Source organism: Herpailurus yagouaroundi, unplaced genomic scaffold (assembly GCF_014898765.1).
Source record: "Herpailurus yagouaroundi ecotype Mexico unplaced genomic scaffold, PumYag 140, whole genome shotgun sequence".
Classification (NCBI taxonomy): Eukaryota; Metazoa; Chordata; class Mammalia; order Carnivora; family Felidae; genus Herpailurus; species Herpailurus yagouaroundi.
Genome location: NW_024412395.1, coordinates 13445138 through 13459329, shown reverse-complemented (window position 1 = coordinate 13459329; position 14192 = coordinate 13445138).

Genomic DNA, 14192 nt, shown 5'->3' with positions numbered 1-14192 from the left:
AAGTTCCTTAGACTTTCTCCAGTCAGAAGCCTAACCCAAAGATGTGTACGTCTGCTGCTTCATTCTACGCATCCAGCTACTTATTTTTATTTATCTCAAAGTCTGTATTTTAATTGGTAGAGTGTATCACACAATTTCTATTACTTTTAAGGTAGATTTAAAGAAACACTATGACTTATTTAGAGTTGTCCTCTACTCCTTTGCACCTTAAACCCATTAACAGTGTGGTTGTGTTAAAAAGGTGTTATTGATGCAGTAAAGCTAGCTAATGCACGTCAAATCTATGTATTGATCCCCAAAGGGATAAAAGAGTGTGTGACCTTTAGTCCACTTACTCAAAAAGTAAAACTTGAAAATATAGACCGACTATTTAAAATATGTATGTGTGTATAAAGAGATAAAGGAACATGCTGAAAAAATTCTTAAAAATGTTCTTTAAAGTCTTTATCTTCATATAAGTGCTCACATAATCTTCCTCTTTTACCCTAGATTCTATGCTTTTCCACTCTTCTGCTGTTTGTTGTCATATCAGAAGTGTCTAACATCTATAGTTGACCTTTGAACAGTGCAGGGGTTATTGGCACCAAGCCTCCATGCATTTGAAAAACCCACATACGACTTTGGACTCTCCAAAAATTACTTATAGCCTACTATTGACTGGAAGTCTTACTGATAACCTAAATGGTCAATTCACACATATTTTGTATATGTATTATATATTTTGTATTCTCATAATACAGTAAGCTAGACAAAATAAAATGTTTTTAAGAAAATCAGAAGGAAGAGAAAATATATTTACTATACTGTATTTATTGAAAAAAAGTCACGTATGATTGGACCTACATAGTTCAAACCCATGTTGTTCAAGGGTCAACTATATATTCACATGGAACAACTATGTCGGCTCTCATTCTCTGCCTTTCTACATTTCTCACATAATAAAGAAGGCTGGATAGGTTGCTCAATGAGAAAAGAATTATTTTTTAGAAGATGGAGGGAAAGGGGCAGCTGGTAAATACTTATGTAACTGTTTTTCTTTTTTTTTTTTTTTTTTTGGCTTGTTTAAGCTTATTGAACAATATATACTTCAAGTGGAAATAATTTCCCTTTTATTTGTAGAGAAAAAGTACTTTTCAGTGCAACTGGAAATCAGAATTCTGAAAGCTAAAAGAAACATTTACAAAATTATCCTAGAGAGACTGCTTTTGTTTTGGAAGGCCACCCCAAAGCACAGTGTACATATTTGAGGTTGAAAGGGGAATGGAAAAATCATTTTTCACAGTGACATCACAAATGCAGACTTTTGACAACATCTGGTTAATTGAATGATTTTTAAATTGGTTAAATGAATGCCTGGAATCTCTCCTTTCCCATTTCCATAGTCCTTTATTCAGATGGAAACACAGCTGTGTGTATCTGGCCTATTCATTGTTTCAGTTTTTGGAAACTATCAAGATAAAGCACATATATAAATCTACCTTCTAGGCTTGAAAGAGCCTGTAGTGCATTTTCTTGGGTAAAATTAATGGTTTTAGTATGGTCTTGTGTTTAGCTAATTCTGACAAATATAATTAGGACTCCCTTTTTATGAATTCTAAGACAGGGAAAGACATGTTTCAACCTGCTGGTAATTGCATTGTCCATTTCACAACATATATTTTATAATTCCACATATGTATGATGGTATATCTTATAAAAGAGAATACATCATAGAAAATGGGAGGGAATCAAACTAACTTGACTTTGTATCCTAGATTTGTAGTTAAGCATGGGGTCTTGAATTAGTTATTTAAAATGTTTGCACTTCACTTTCTGCGTTTAAATGGAAATCATGATATTAATTTTCAGACTTACTGATAATACAGTGTATGCAAAGTTCATGAAATATTTATTTTTCTATGCAATTTAGATAGTTACATAATCAAGACAATATTTCTTTAAATGAAGGCCATCTTTGTAATTGAACAAAATGGGGAATTTATCAAAATAAGAGGTGAAATGTGTGCCATATATGATATTATTTTTAACTAGAAAAGGGGAGAAATTATCAAGAAATCACTAAATGATTTCCAAAATTCAATCAACAATTCAGATTATTTTCTCACTTCTAAAATTGTACACTCTCTTTCACAACATAGGCTAACATTTGCCCTCTCAGCCCACTGTTTCAGCATTGTGGGGCTGTATATTAACTTCAGATGATCAACAACAAACCAACAAAATGTTACAATTCTAGGAGAGCTAGTTTGTTTATTAACCAGACAATCAAATATTCAAACTCTCTAACACCATCTGTGTTTTATTTATTTATTGTTATCTCACTGACACCATTGGAAACTAAAACGGAAGCATAATTGCTCACAGAAACAATCTGTCATTAAGAGTATCTGTATCTACTTCTGCAGTGTTTCAGGAACAGTGTGATATCGACCAGAGTAGATATAGATTTGCCATTACCCTTCTAAACGTGAAATGGATGCAAAAGGCCTAATGGTCAAAGGGTCAATGAGCACTCATTTCTACCTGGACAGAGGCCATTCAGATGATTTATTCTGGGATGTCACTATTTTTCCATCAATTTAATTCAAGAAAATGCAGTTGAGGGATTACCAGGTGCCCAGCAATGTGCAACATACAAGGGATACAAAAAAAGCAATATGTCAGTCATGCTCTGAAGAGCATCTCAGTTTAATTGGAAAACTGAGATTGTAAACAACCTTTATTTTGATAGCTGCTATAATAGATCAAGGCAAAGTGGCAACACAAGGACAGGAGAAATAACTAACCTGGGGCTGTTTGGGGGTTCATAGCATAAGTGAGACATTACCTCACAACAAGATTATTTAATCCATTAGTAATTAAACCTATTAGGTAAGACTAAATCCTGCTCCTCTACATATTGTATTTTTCCTTAATATGGCCTTGTTGCATTGAGACCCATTCTATTTTGAATCAGACACAATAAAAGGATAAAATAAAAATTCCATCACTTGAAGTAGGTGGTTCAAAAAATTGACAAATTCGAGAAATGACCAAGACATTCTCTGCTTATTTTGCCACTACAGTGAAATAAAATCTTAGATTTTAACTTAAGCAAAATGCATACCATTGTATATGGAAGCAATCCAGATTTTACTGGTCACGTTTGTACTATTAAACCATCAGAATGATGATAAAATTCTAAATACATCAAGGAGTATGGCATGTTAATTGCTTTATGCTAACATTGCTGAAGTTGATGGCCATAGTTTAATCCAGTCTGCAGAATGGTTGATGAGTTCTTGAGTTGTCTATATATATAATCTAGAGTTCTATAGAGATATCTTTATTACTTTTATTTGTTGCTATATCCTCTCATTTGAAGCAAAGCCCTACTGTGTTGACAGTGCCTCAGAGGGATTGGATATTACTAAACATTTCTATTTTTAAGTTTAGTATGATAAGGTAATCTCCTAAACCAAAGAACCCAATCTTATTTCTGGGACCAGCACTCCTTTACTTTAGTTCTTACCAAAATATACGAAAAACCTTCTTATTATAAAGGCAAAGTCTCTTGGGAGCAATACAGCCCCTGCATATATAAAAATGGTAGAATTAACATTCATTTTCAGGTTTCTGAGATGCTACGCCAGAGCCACGTTCATTTTGATCATTTTTTTCCCCAAAGTCCATTTGAGTATGAACACTTTAGTTTCACCTTTTCTTGTATCCTGCTTCTGGCTTGGAGGTATGGATATGATCACATTACTCTCTGTTGTCTGCTTGATCCCTTTAAAAAGTCTGAGTGTTAATCAGGCTTTTACAAAAAATGACATTTTATGTTCTCCCCATCTAGTTTTGTTCTCTTGGCATTTGTTTTAAATTGCTCATTGAGATTCCAAACTCTACTTCTCTTTTTTTTGTTTTTCACTTAACACACAGAATTTATTCCTCTACAGCTTTGGTTTGGGGGTTATATCAATGTTAAAAGAGAAATGACCACCTGCAGTAAGAAGTCAGTAAGGAAAAGATGGCCCAAATGGGAAACTTGCATGAAGAGGCACTTCACATGTACATACCAAAAAAAAAAAAAAATCAGTAAGTGTATGTACACTTCCAAAGTGCATATTTTGGCAAGCTTGAGGGAAATAGGCACTCATACTGTAGATGGGAATAAAACTGGTAGATTTTTGGAGAGTATGTTGTCAATAACCATCCAGATTAAAAAAGACATACTTTCTCCACCCAATTTTATTGATATATTACTGACCTACAGCACTGTACAAGTTTAAGGTGTACAGCACAATGATTTGACTTACATATATTGCAAAATGATTAATAGGTCTTGGTAACATGCATCATTTCATATAGATAGGAAGTAAAAAAAGACAAAAGAATGTGGGTTTTTTTTTTTTTCCTTATGATGAGAGCTCTTAGGATTTACTCTCTCAACAACTTTCATACACATACCATACAGCAGTGTGAACTGGAGTCATCATGTTAGACATTACTTTTGGTACTCATTTGTCTTATAACTCGAAGCTTATAACCTTTGACCACCTTCATCCAATTCCCTCTCCCCCATCCTTCTGCTTTCAGTAGGCACAAATCTCTTTTTCTGTGAGTTTTTTGTTGTTTGTTTGTTTGCTTGTTTGTTTTCATTTTGTTTTCATTTTAGATTCCACATATATATAAGATTATACACTATTTGTCTTTCTGTCACTGACTTATCTGATTTAGCATAATGCTTTCGAGGTCCATCCCTGTTGTCCCAAATGTCAGGATTTCCTACTTTTTTATGGCTGAATAACATTTAATATATACATTTTACAACTTCTTTATTCATTCATCTGTCAGTAGACATTTAGGCTGTTTCCATGTCTTGGCTATTGTCAATAATACTGCAAAACAAGAGGGTGCAGATATCTCTTTAGCATAATGTTTTTGTTGCTTTTGGGTATATATCCCTGAAAGTGAAATTGTTAGATTATATGGTAATTCTATTTTTATTATTTTGGGGAGCCTTCATACTGTTTTCCACAATGTCTGTAGCACTTTTTGTCTCATTGACTTGGATTTTTGACCACTGGCCTCAGTTTCAAATTTGAGATTAATAGGAATAGTGATGTTGGCTCTCATAAAGGGGTGCTATTTTGTTCTCTTAATTTGCAAGCTAATTTTCAGTGAGTTCATTATTTTTGGGGATATCTGATGAGAATAATGTAAATAAATAACCACAATGAAAAGAGGAAGATGGGTTCATTTATATCTTTGACTTGTTTCCCATAAGGATAATACTGTGCCTCAAGGCACTATGCTAGACTTGGATAACAAAATAAATATGAAAGTACTATTCAAGTTGAAAATCTAACTAAAATTATAGAATTCTAGAATTAGATGAAAATAAATTCAGGAATATTCTACATTTAAATAGCCCTAGAAACTACAGCCCAATTATTTTGCAAGGGTGGGAGTACTTCACATCTGCTTCAGTGAAGAACTTCAGAGTTCCCATTTTTAATAGTCTGGAAGTTTTTTTACAATTTGCTGTATTAAAATGCAAATGAATTTTCTTTCATTCTATTGAATATCCTCCAGTCCATAATCCACGTTTATGGCAGAATGTACAAATACATATTTTCCTAGATTCAATTTAAAATGTATGAATGCCTAATGTGTGCTCAGAGCTTTTATTCGTTGTAAAAGACATAATTTTTAGGTTCTGAAGGAAATTAGGATATTTATTTAAACACATAAAGCAATTATCAGTTGCATTTCCTAATACTTATTTTATATAAGTATACACAAGCATTTCTCTGTGATTCAATGTTTCTCTGTATGGTTATAGTATGGGGTAGGGGCAGTCCCTTCTCAACCAATATTCCCTGTGTTTGCCTCCATTTCCCTGCAGTCTTTTTGGGTTCTGTAGCCAATTTCTGATCACAGCACTATGAATCAGTGTGTTCTTTATCCTTTCCCTTCTCCACCCTGCTCACATGGAGGCCAAGTGTTTAATGTTTGTTTGTTTGTTTGTTTATTTATTTATTTATTTATTTATTTTAATTTTGTTAATTTTTATTTATTAGAGAGAGAGCGAGAGAGCAGGGGATGGACAATGAGTGAGAGAGACAGGGGGAAACACAGAATCCACAGCAGGCTCCAGTCTCCGAACTATCAGCACAGAGCCCAACTTGGGGCTCAAACCCATGAACCCTGAGATCATGACCTGAGTCAAAGTTGGACGCTTAACCCACTGAGCCCCCCAGGTGCCCTAATGTTTATTTATTTTTAAGAGAGAGAAAGAATGTGTGTGCAAGTTGGGGAGGGACAGAGAAAGAGGGGGACAGAAGATCCTAAGCAGGCTCCTTGTTGACAGCAAAGAGCCCAATGCAGGGCTGGATCAGGAACCTTGAGATCATGACCTAAAATAAGTTAGATGCTTAACTGCCTGAGCCACCTAGGTACCTGAAGGCCAAGTGTTTAGATGAAGTAACTAAGGACTAGAGAATGGTCATCTGGCTTGTATCAGATATTATTTCATCATAAAAAGACCTTTACTGCATTAAGTCACTCAGACTTTGAGGTTTCAGTCTTACAACAAACAGTTATCTTAACTAATACTACGTTTGTATAATATTTAGGTCCTTTAATAGATGGACTTTTCCAAACAATTTCCAGCTCTATATATCATAGGGAAAGGATACTGTAAGGGTCCTTACATATTGTTTCACAGCTGAGTAAACTGATAAATGATAATTTATAGGGCTAGGTTTTAATCTGATTTCTGTTTCTATATATATCCTAGTCTGGGGTGGGATTATATGATATCCTGAGACATGATATTTTTGTGTGATTGGAAAAAGCATCTGCCTTCCTAGATTATTATGAAGATAAAATACTATAATGTAGATGAAGTATATAGTACAGACATTGACACATATCAAAGGGTAAATAGACCTCTAATTATTAGGTTAATCTCTGTTTCATTTTTCCATTTAGCCACATACTGAACATTTCCAAATGAGAAAAATCCACTAAGATTTATAATTTTGCTTGTGTTTGGTATGTTCTCTTAGACTTTTTGTGAAACCTTACAATGTAAGAATAGCCCTTTGATAATGGCAGTGATGGAGAGAAAGACATTGAGGCAAATTTGCATAGTATTCTCAGGATAAAACATCAATGTTTAAATCAAAACAGGTAGATATGGGATGCAAATTATCAGCCTTATACATGTAAATACACCACATTCAGCTGGGTCATTGGGTGTTGGAATGTGTAATAAAAATTTATTACTGTTCTCATTTGTCATTGCCTTCCCGCTGAAGAGATTAAACACCCTTGCCCATTGACATCAGTCTTGGTCATGTGACCTGCTCATATACTTAAACATGAGTAGAAATGAAGTGTGCTACTTCTGCATGGGAGCTTTAAGAGTCAGGTGTGGTTCCAGTATTTCCCTTTCCCTCCCTCATATGGAGAGTGATGTCTCAGTTGGGGATATTACCTCATACTGGAACAGAGCCATAGATAGCCTTCAATTTATATGCATCATGAATGAGAAATCTTTGTTGTGGTAAGCTATTGAGAATTTGGAAGTTGTTTGATACTATGGCACAATCTAGTAAAAATTGAATAAGTAAATACCCAAAATGGAATTTTTAGCTGTATATCTTTTTCTACTCAATGAAGGAAAATTCATAAGCTAAGCAATTCATCTCTTTCCTGGTTCCAAATGGACCAGATGAATAAGTGTATTCAGACCTGTTCTTAGCACTTCCATCTACAGGGCATCACAATACATTGTGAATTATTTTTGTTTTAATAGTCACTTTGATTTCAAAGTAATTAAATTTTTTTAAATGCATTTATATTTAACCTTATAGTTACCAATTCCATTGCTCAGCTTTTCATTTTGTAGATCCAGATTTTTCTTCTATTTTATTATCCTTCAGACTCATGGACTTTCTTTTAGTTTAGGTCTGATGCTAAGGAGTTCTTTCAGCTTTATATGTCTCAAAACATCTTCATTCACCCTTCCTTTTTGAAAGATTTTTTTTCTAGTTATAGAATTTTAGGTTGACATTTAGTTTCCTCTTGTACTTTAAAGATGTTGCTCTATTATTTTTTTTGCCTTGAATTGTGTCTAAAGAGAAATACATTATTCTCTTGATTTCTCAGCACTTAATTTATACTTTGAGTGCCTGTTTTAAAGATTTATTTGTTTAAAAACTAGATTATGATGTGCCATGGTGTAATTTTCCTTGTGTTTTTTGTGCTTTGTGTTAATTGGTTTTTTTGGAACTGTGGGTTTAGAATTGTCATCAAATTTGAAAAAAAAATGACTTAAAAATATTTTTCTGTCCTGCTTTCCTTTATGGTCTTTCATTACATATTTAAAATATTCTAGAAGTTGTTTTTATTTTTAGCTACCAAAAGTTGAAGTTGTGTCCGCTTTATTTCAGATTTTTTTTTCCTCTCTCTTGCTGTTTAATCTTTCCTTTATCTGAACACATAGGTTGTAGTATAATAATATGTCCTTGTTTGTTAGTTCTGTCATCTGTGCTGTTCTGGGTCTGTTTTGATTTATTTATCTCTCATATGAATTGTACTTTATTTCTTAATTGTATGCCTCATAATTTTGGATGCCAGACATTCTGAATTTTATTTTATTCAGTTTTGGATATTTTTAAACTTCTATATATTTTTGAGCACTGTTTCATGGTACAGTTAAATCCTGGGAAACAATTTGATCTATTTTGTGTTGCTAGTAAACATTTTTTTTTTTCTTAGGTGGACTCATATCAGCATGTTGTCTAAGGTTAATTTTTTTATCCATTACTGAGGTATAATCTTTTAGTCCTTCTGATTACTCTACCCAATATCCCATGAATTATGAGATTTTCTACCATGACTGATAAGAACAGGAACTATTCACAGCCCATGTCAGCATGAGATAATCCTTTCAGGTGGTTCTTTCCCACGTTAGCTAGTTTTAGCATATACTGGTAAATATTCTGCATAAGACTGGAGACTGCATAAGACTCATCAACTCACATTACTGCCAGGCTCCCCCAGGGTTCTCCATCACTGAGCCATGATCTCAGAACTCTGTCAGGTTTTTAGGTTGGTCTGTCATAGGACTCACTTCATTTGTTTTACACTTTTCAGGGATCATTACCATTCATATCCTAATTTCCAATATCTTAGAAATCATTTTCTTGTATATTTTGCATAATTTTGTAGTTATTTCATACAGGAGGGTATACATCCCATTTCTGTTGTTTGATGGTAGCCTAAAGAAAAAAAATCCTCATTACAATGGATTCCATTTTTAAAAAAGCCATTTCTCTATGAGGTATTTCCTACATACATTTCTCTTTTTCCTAACATGTGTATATAAATCAGTCTTTTTCTTAGGATAGGTTTTCTCTTAGGTTTTTATTGTTTTGTTCATTATAATATTTGAAGACTAAAAATTTCTCCAACTCCATAAAGTCACTGGAAACTAAATATCTCCTCTTCTCTCCCTCTTTTGTCCTTTTAAAGACCACACATGGCATGAGGATTTCTTCCATAGACACCAAACAAATATTCAGTCATTCTTTGCTATGACACTTTTATTTTCAGTGATACAGTCTCCTCTATATTGGAGAAGATTCGGTAAAAAAGACTCTTGCTATTGTAAACTGAAACATGTTACCCAGTGACATTCAGACACTGGTTTTAGTTTTGCCCTTTAGAGTTACAAAAAAAAAAAAAGCTCTTATTTCCTCTTCTAGGTGACAGCCAGTCCACAATATGAGGACACTTACATGTGTCCCTCACACTCTCTCATTTGCTTTAATGGTTTTTTTTCTGAAATATCTTTCTAAATGCCTTATCATCTTAGTTATTTTTCATTGTTTTCAAGCTTTTCAGTAGCACTTTATAATGTGGTTTCCAGAAATGAATGAGACAGCAAGTGAAATCTGAACAGCACAGAATACAGAGAGCTTTTGTTTTCTGTGATCCATACCCAACAAATCCGTTAATATGTAAATCATATAATGATCAAATTAGATTTTGAAAACACTATCACTTCACAGTATGAAACTCACATTTGGCCTATGCAAAACTGAAATTAACAGATAATTTTATGTAACTTTAAGGATACATTTGATACATTTATTTTGATATGCCTTCAACAGTCAATGAGTTTTAGAAATTTTATTTTAAATTTTTAAACCATGCCAAATTTCCATGAAATAAAAAAATATATATTTTAAGTTGAATGGATGCACCAAAAAAATAATAATAATTAACAAAACTCCCCAACTAGGAGATTTTACAACTGTCATCTAATGTATGTTTACATTTTTATACTTTAAAAAAATGACCTAATATGAGAGCATACTAATGTTGGCCTTAGGTTAATAATTATTTTCAGGTATCTGAGAAGTTGTCACAAGACTAATCTCCTCTAGGGTATGAATCTGATCTTATTTATTTTTGTTTCTTCCTGAGATCTGATCCTATACTTGTAACAAAACAAGCACTCAATCCCTAGGCGCTAAAAGAGCAGGCAGACTTTAGCTTTCCCAGCGAAACTGTGGGCATATTACAGGGAAGCAGACATTGAATCTATATAACAAAGGATTTTATAAAATTGAAACTACCCTGAAGACCTCTGCTTTGAAAAGTTGGCGCTCTTCACCTGGACTATTCAAGCAGATAGCTGGTGACAAGCTGTCAATGTATGTATTGTACAGTAATGTATGGGAGTGAATGTTTGGATTCAGCAGAAACTCCATCTAGACAAGCCTTTATTTTCCTAGGGAAGTATTACAGCATAGAGGCCTTGGTTGTTTTATATACCAATTATAGTAAGACAAAAATTAAAAAAAAAGTAAGAAGGTAATGTCTATTTTGACTTTTCTTTTTTTTGGTCTAAAATCTAACGGGGGTATAGTGTATGTGTAATGCTCTCTCTCTGTAAATAGCATCAAATAAAATAGCCAGTAATTTATCGTGGATATGATGGAGTTAGCTGTCACATTTAAAATTAGTTATTTTGTATATCCTTTGAAAATAGGCTTCTCAGCTTAGCTCTGTTTTTAAGCATAGCTTTCAACGTATGCAGAAACTGAATCCTGAAGGATGATTGGAAGATAGCTGCTCAGAGTTAGGTGTGGAAAAGCAGTGTGTGCAGTAGTAGCATGAGTGAACACATGAAAAGGCAAAAGGAAAACCACAGCCACTTTGTATTAACCAAATGATGAAGTGGGGGGTGATTTTATGGTTATCAAAATCTTTCTATGACAAGGTGTTCAGCTTCTTGGTTCTGAGCAATGGTATTTTTACTCCTTTCATACAAGTATGTAGAAAAGTCGTTTCTGAGATATCCCTAAGAGGCTGAAGAACACTACTTTCAAATGAAAGGAATATTCTCTAAAAACACAAGAGGAAAAAAAAAAGGTGAAATGTGAAAGAAACTGGTCAAAGATGGAAGAACTTTATCATGAAAACAAATATAACAAGATGATTATAAAGTTGTGTGGTTAAATTGAGTTCAACTGTATTTTTGATTGTTTAGATGAGGTTCAAATTAACCTAAGTGAATAAAAATGTATAGAGGACTTATTCTCTGAGAAATGACAGTGTATTCTAGAAAATAAGGAGACCACAGTCTAAAATCAAAGAGTACTTTATCACAGTGACTTCAGTGAACTTTCACATTCAAGTTTCTGCAGTGCAGTATTTTTGTGTATTTGGATGTTAAAATGGGACTCATTCCTTCTCAGTTTAGCTGAGGCTCAAAGATAAAAGAGAACTAGAATAGGTACTTAGAAACCTCTCATCCTAAAACAAGCTGCTGGACAATATAGAGAGTATAAGCAGAAGCCGTGGAAACTGCTCCTGCCAGCTTCAGGGATCACTTATCTCACCTGTGAAGGAGCAAGTCTTCAGAGTCCATAGAGAGAATCACTCTGGATGGTGTTATTGGAACTGTATGCCTTCCCCAAGCTCCCTATCACTTCATACTCAGGAGAGGACCTTTCCATCCCACTTAGGAAAATTGTTTGGAGAACTGACCACCTGCTAGGGTAGTCAGTTAATTCTCACCACACTCTCTAAAGAAAACTTTCTGAGCTGCCCCTATGTGACATACTGAGAAAAAAGTTTGCACTGAGAAGGAACTACGATGCTTAGGTAGAAGTGAAGAAAATGTTCTCCAAAGATCAGCATTATCGCTGGGAGATGGTCAGACTGAGCTTTCAATCAATCAATCAATCAATCAGTACAAAGATGGCCAGGAAAAACAAAGGGGGTGCATGCATTGAAGATAGTAGGAGTGGGGGGTAACTGCTGGAAGCCTAGATGCTGGCTGAAAAAGGGATCTTAAATGCCTAGCCAGAAAAGAGAAGAGCAAGCATTAGGATAAGATCTGAAAACAAACCAATAAAAAGAGAAAGCAACACAAAAGCAGAGGAGAGAAAGAGCAGCAATTTTGTGCTTCTACCTTGTGCAAGGGGAACCACTGTCAGATTATAATGTCACCACACATACCAGGGCATCCTCTCATCGGGGTGTTAGGGGGAGGAAAAGGCACAGAGTGAGGTCATAGGATGAAAGCAGACCACGCCCTTCCCAGGCTTTATCTGTACAAGCCTGCACAAGTCCAAGCTATGGGAGATAAAAAAAAAAAAAAAAAAAAAATGGTAGACATTATTGAAGCTGAGAGAACTGATTGTTACAGTAGACACACATGTTAATCTTTGAAGTAAGAATGTACTTGGGACAGGAAAGGACAGAGAAACTATAAGCCATGCTTGAAGTATCTTCCATCATCAGAAAAAGACCAAACCCAGGGATGGTCTTTGAAGGGACCTTGGCAAAAATAGCAATGCTTTATACAGATAAAATAGCTAGGAATAAACCTAACTAGAAATGTACCATATATAAATAAATAAAACTAAAATCCTTTTAAAATTTTTTAATGTTTATTTAGTTTTGAGAAAGAGACAGAACACAAATGGGGGAGGGGCAGAGAGAGGGGGAGACTGAGAATCCAAAGCAGGCTCCAGGCTCCAAGCTGTCAGCACAGAGCCCAACAGGGGGCCTGAACCCATGAACCTGGAGATCATGATCTGAAATGAAGTTGGATGCTTAACCGACTGAGCCACCCAAGCACCCCAAGGAAACTAACATCCTTTTAAAGGATACAAAGAAAGATTGAACAAATGTTCTTGAAGAGAAAGTATGAGTAATATAAAGATGTCAACTCTAACTTGTTTTAAATTTAGTATGATACAAATAATAATACCAATAGTTTTTTCACATTCTTTGGAGTTGGGACAGAACTAGATAAAGTGATTTGTAACTTCACTTGGAAAAACATACAAACAGATACAAATACCCAAGAAATTTCAGAAAAAAAGAAAAAAGCAACAACCAGCCTTAATAGATATTAAACCTTAAAACCCGGTAATAACTATGCTTCACTGACATATAATACAATAAAATTGTGTTCAGCTAGACAGATCAATAAGTAGAATGGAAAGTTAAAAAATAAACCCAAATGTAAATAAACCCAATTTACTATATGTTATGTGTGTCATCTCAAGTCAGTGGATAATTATGTTGATCACTCAATTAATGGTATTGAGAAAACAAACCAGGGGCCGTTTGAAATAATCTAAAGGTAGATCTATTCTTTTAGATACTGAATATCACAATGGATTTCTAGTGTCTCATACATTTAAGTACAAAAATAAAATGACATCATAAAAATACAGGACAAAAATATGAAAAACTATTTTATAGCCTCTTAGGGGCTGAGACCTTTCTAACACTGATTCAAAATACAAAGCTATAAAAAAAATTTAGGGATAAATTTCACAACATAAAAATATCATATGCATGGCAAAATATCATAACCTAAATCCAAAAACAAATAACAAACTGAAAAAAAATTCACAATTTAGACTACAAAGGATTAAATGTTTCCAGAAATAAGAAAAGGATTAATGAATCAGTAGAAAAATGAACCAAGGTTATGAATAGAAAATTCAAAGAAACAGAATTATAAATACTTTTTAAGTATGACATGTTTCAACCTCAATAAGGAAATAAAGACTGTAATATCTTTTTTCTTTTATGCACATGACCAAAATACGTAAGTCCGGTAACACTGTGTAGTTGAGCCATAGGAGAATATCGCCACTGAGAAA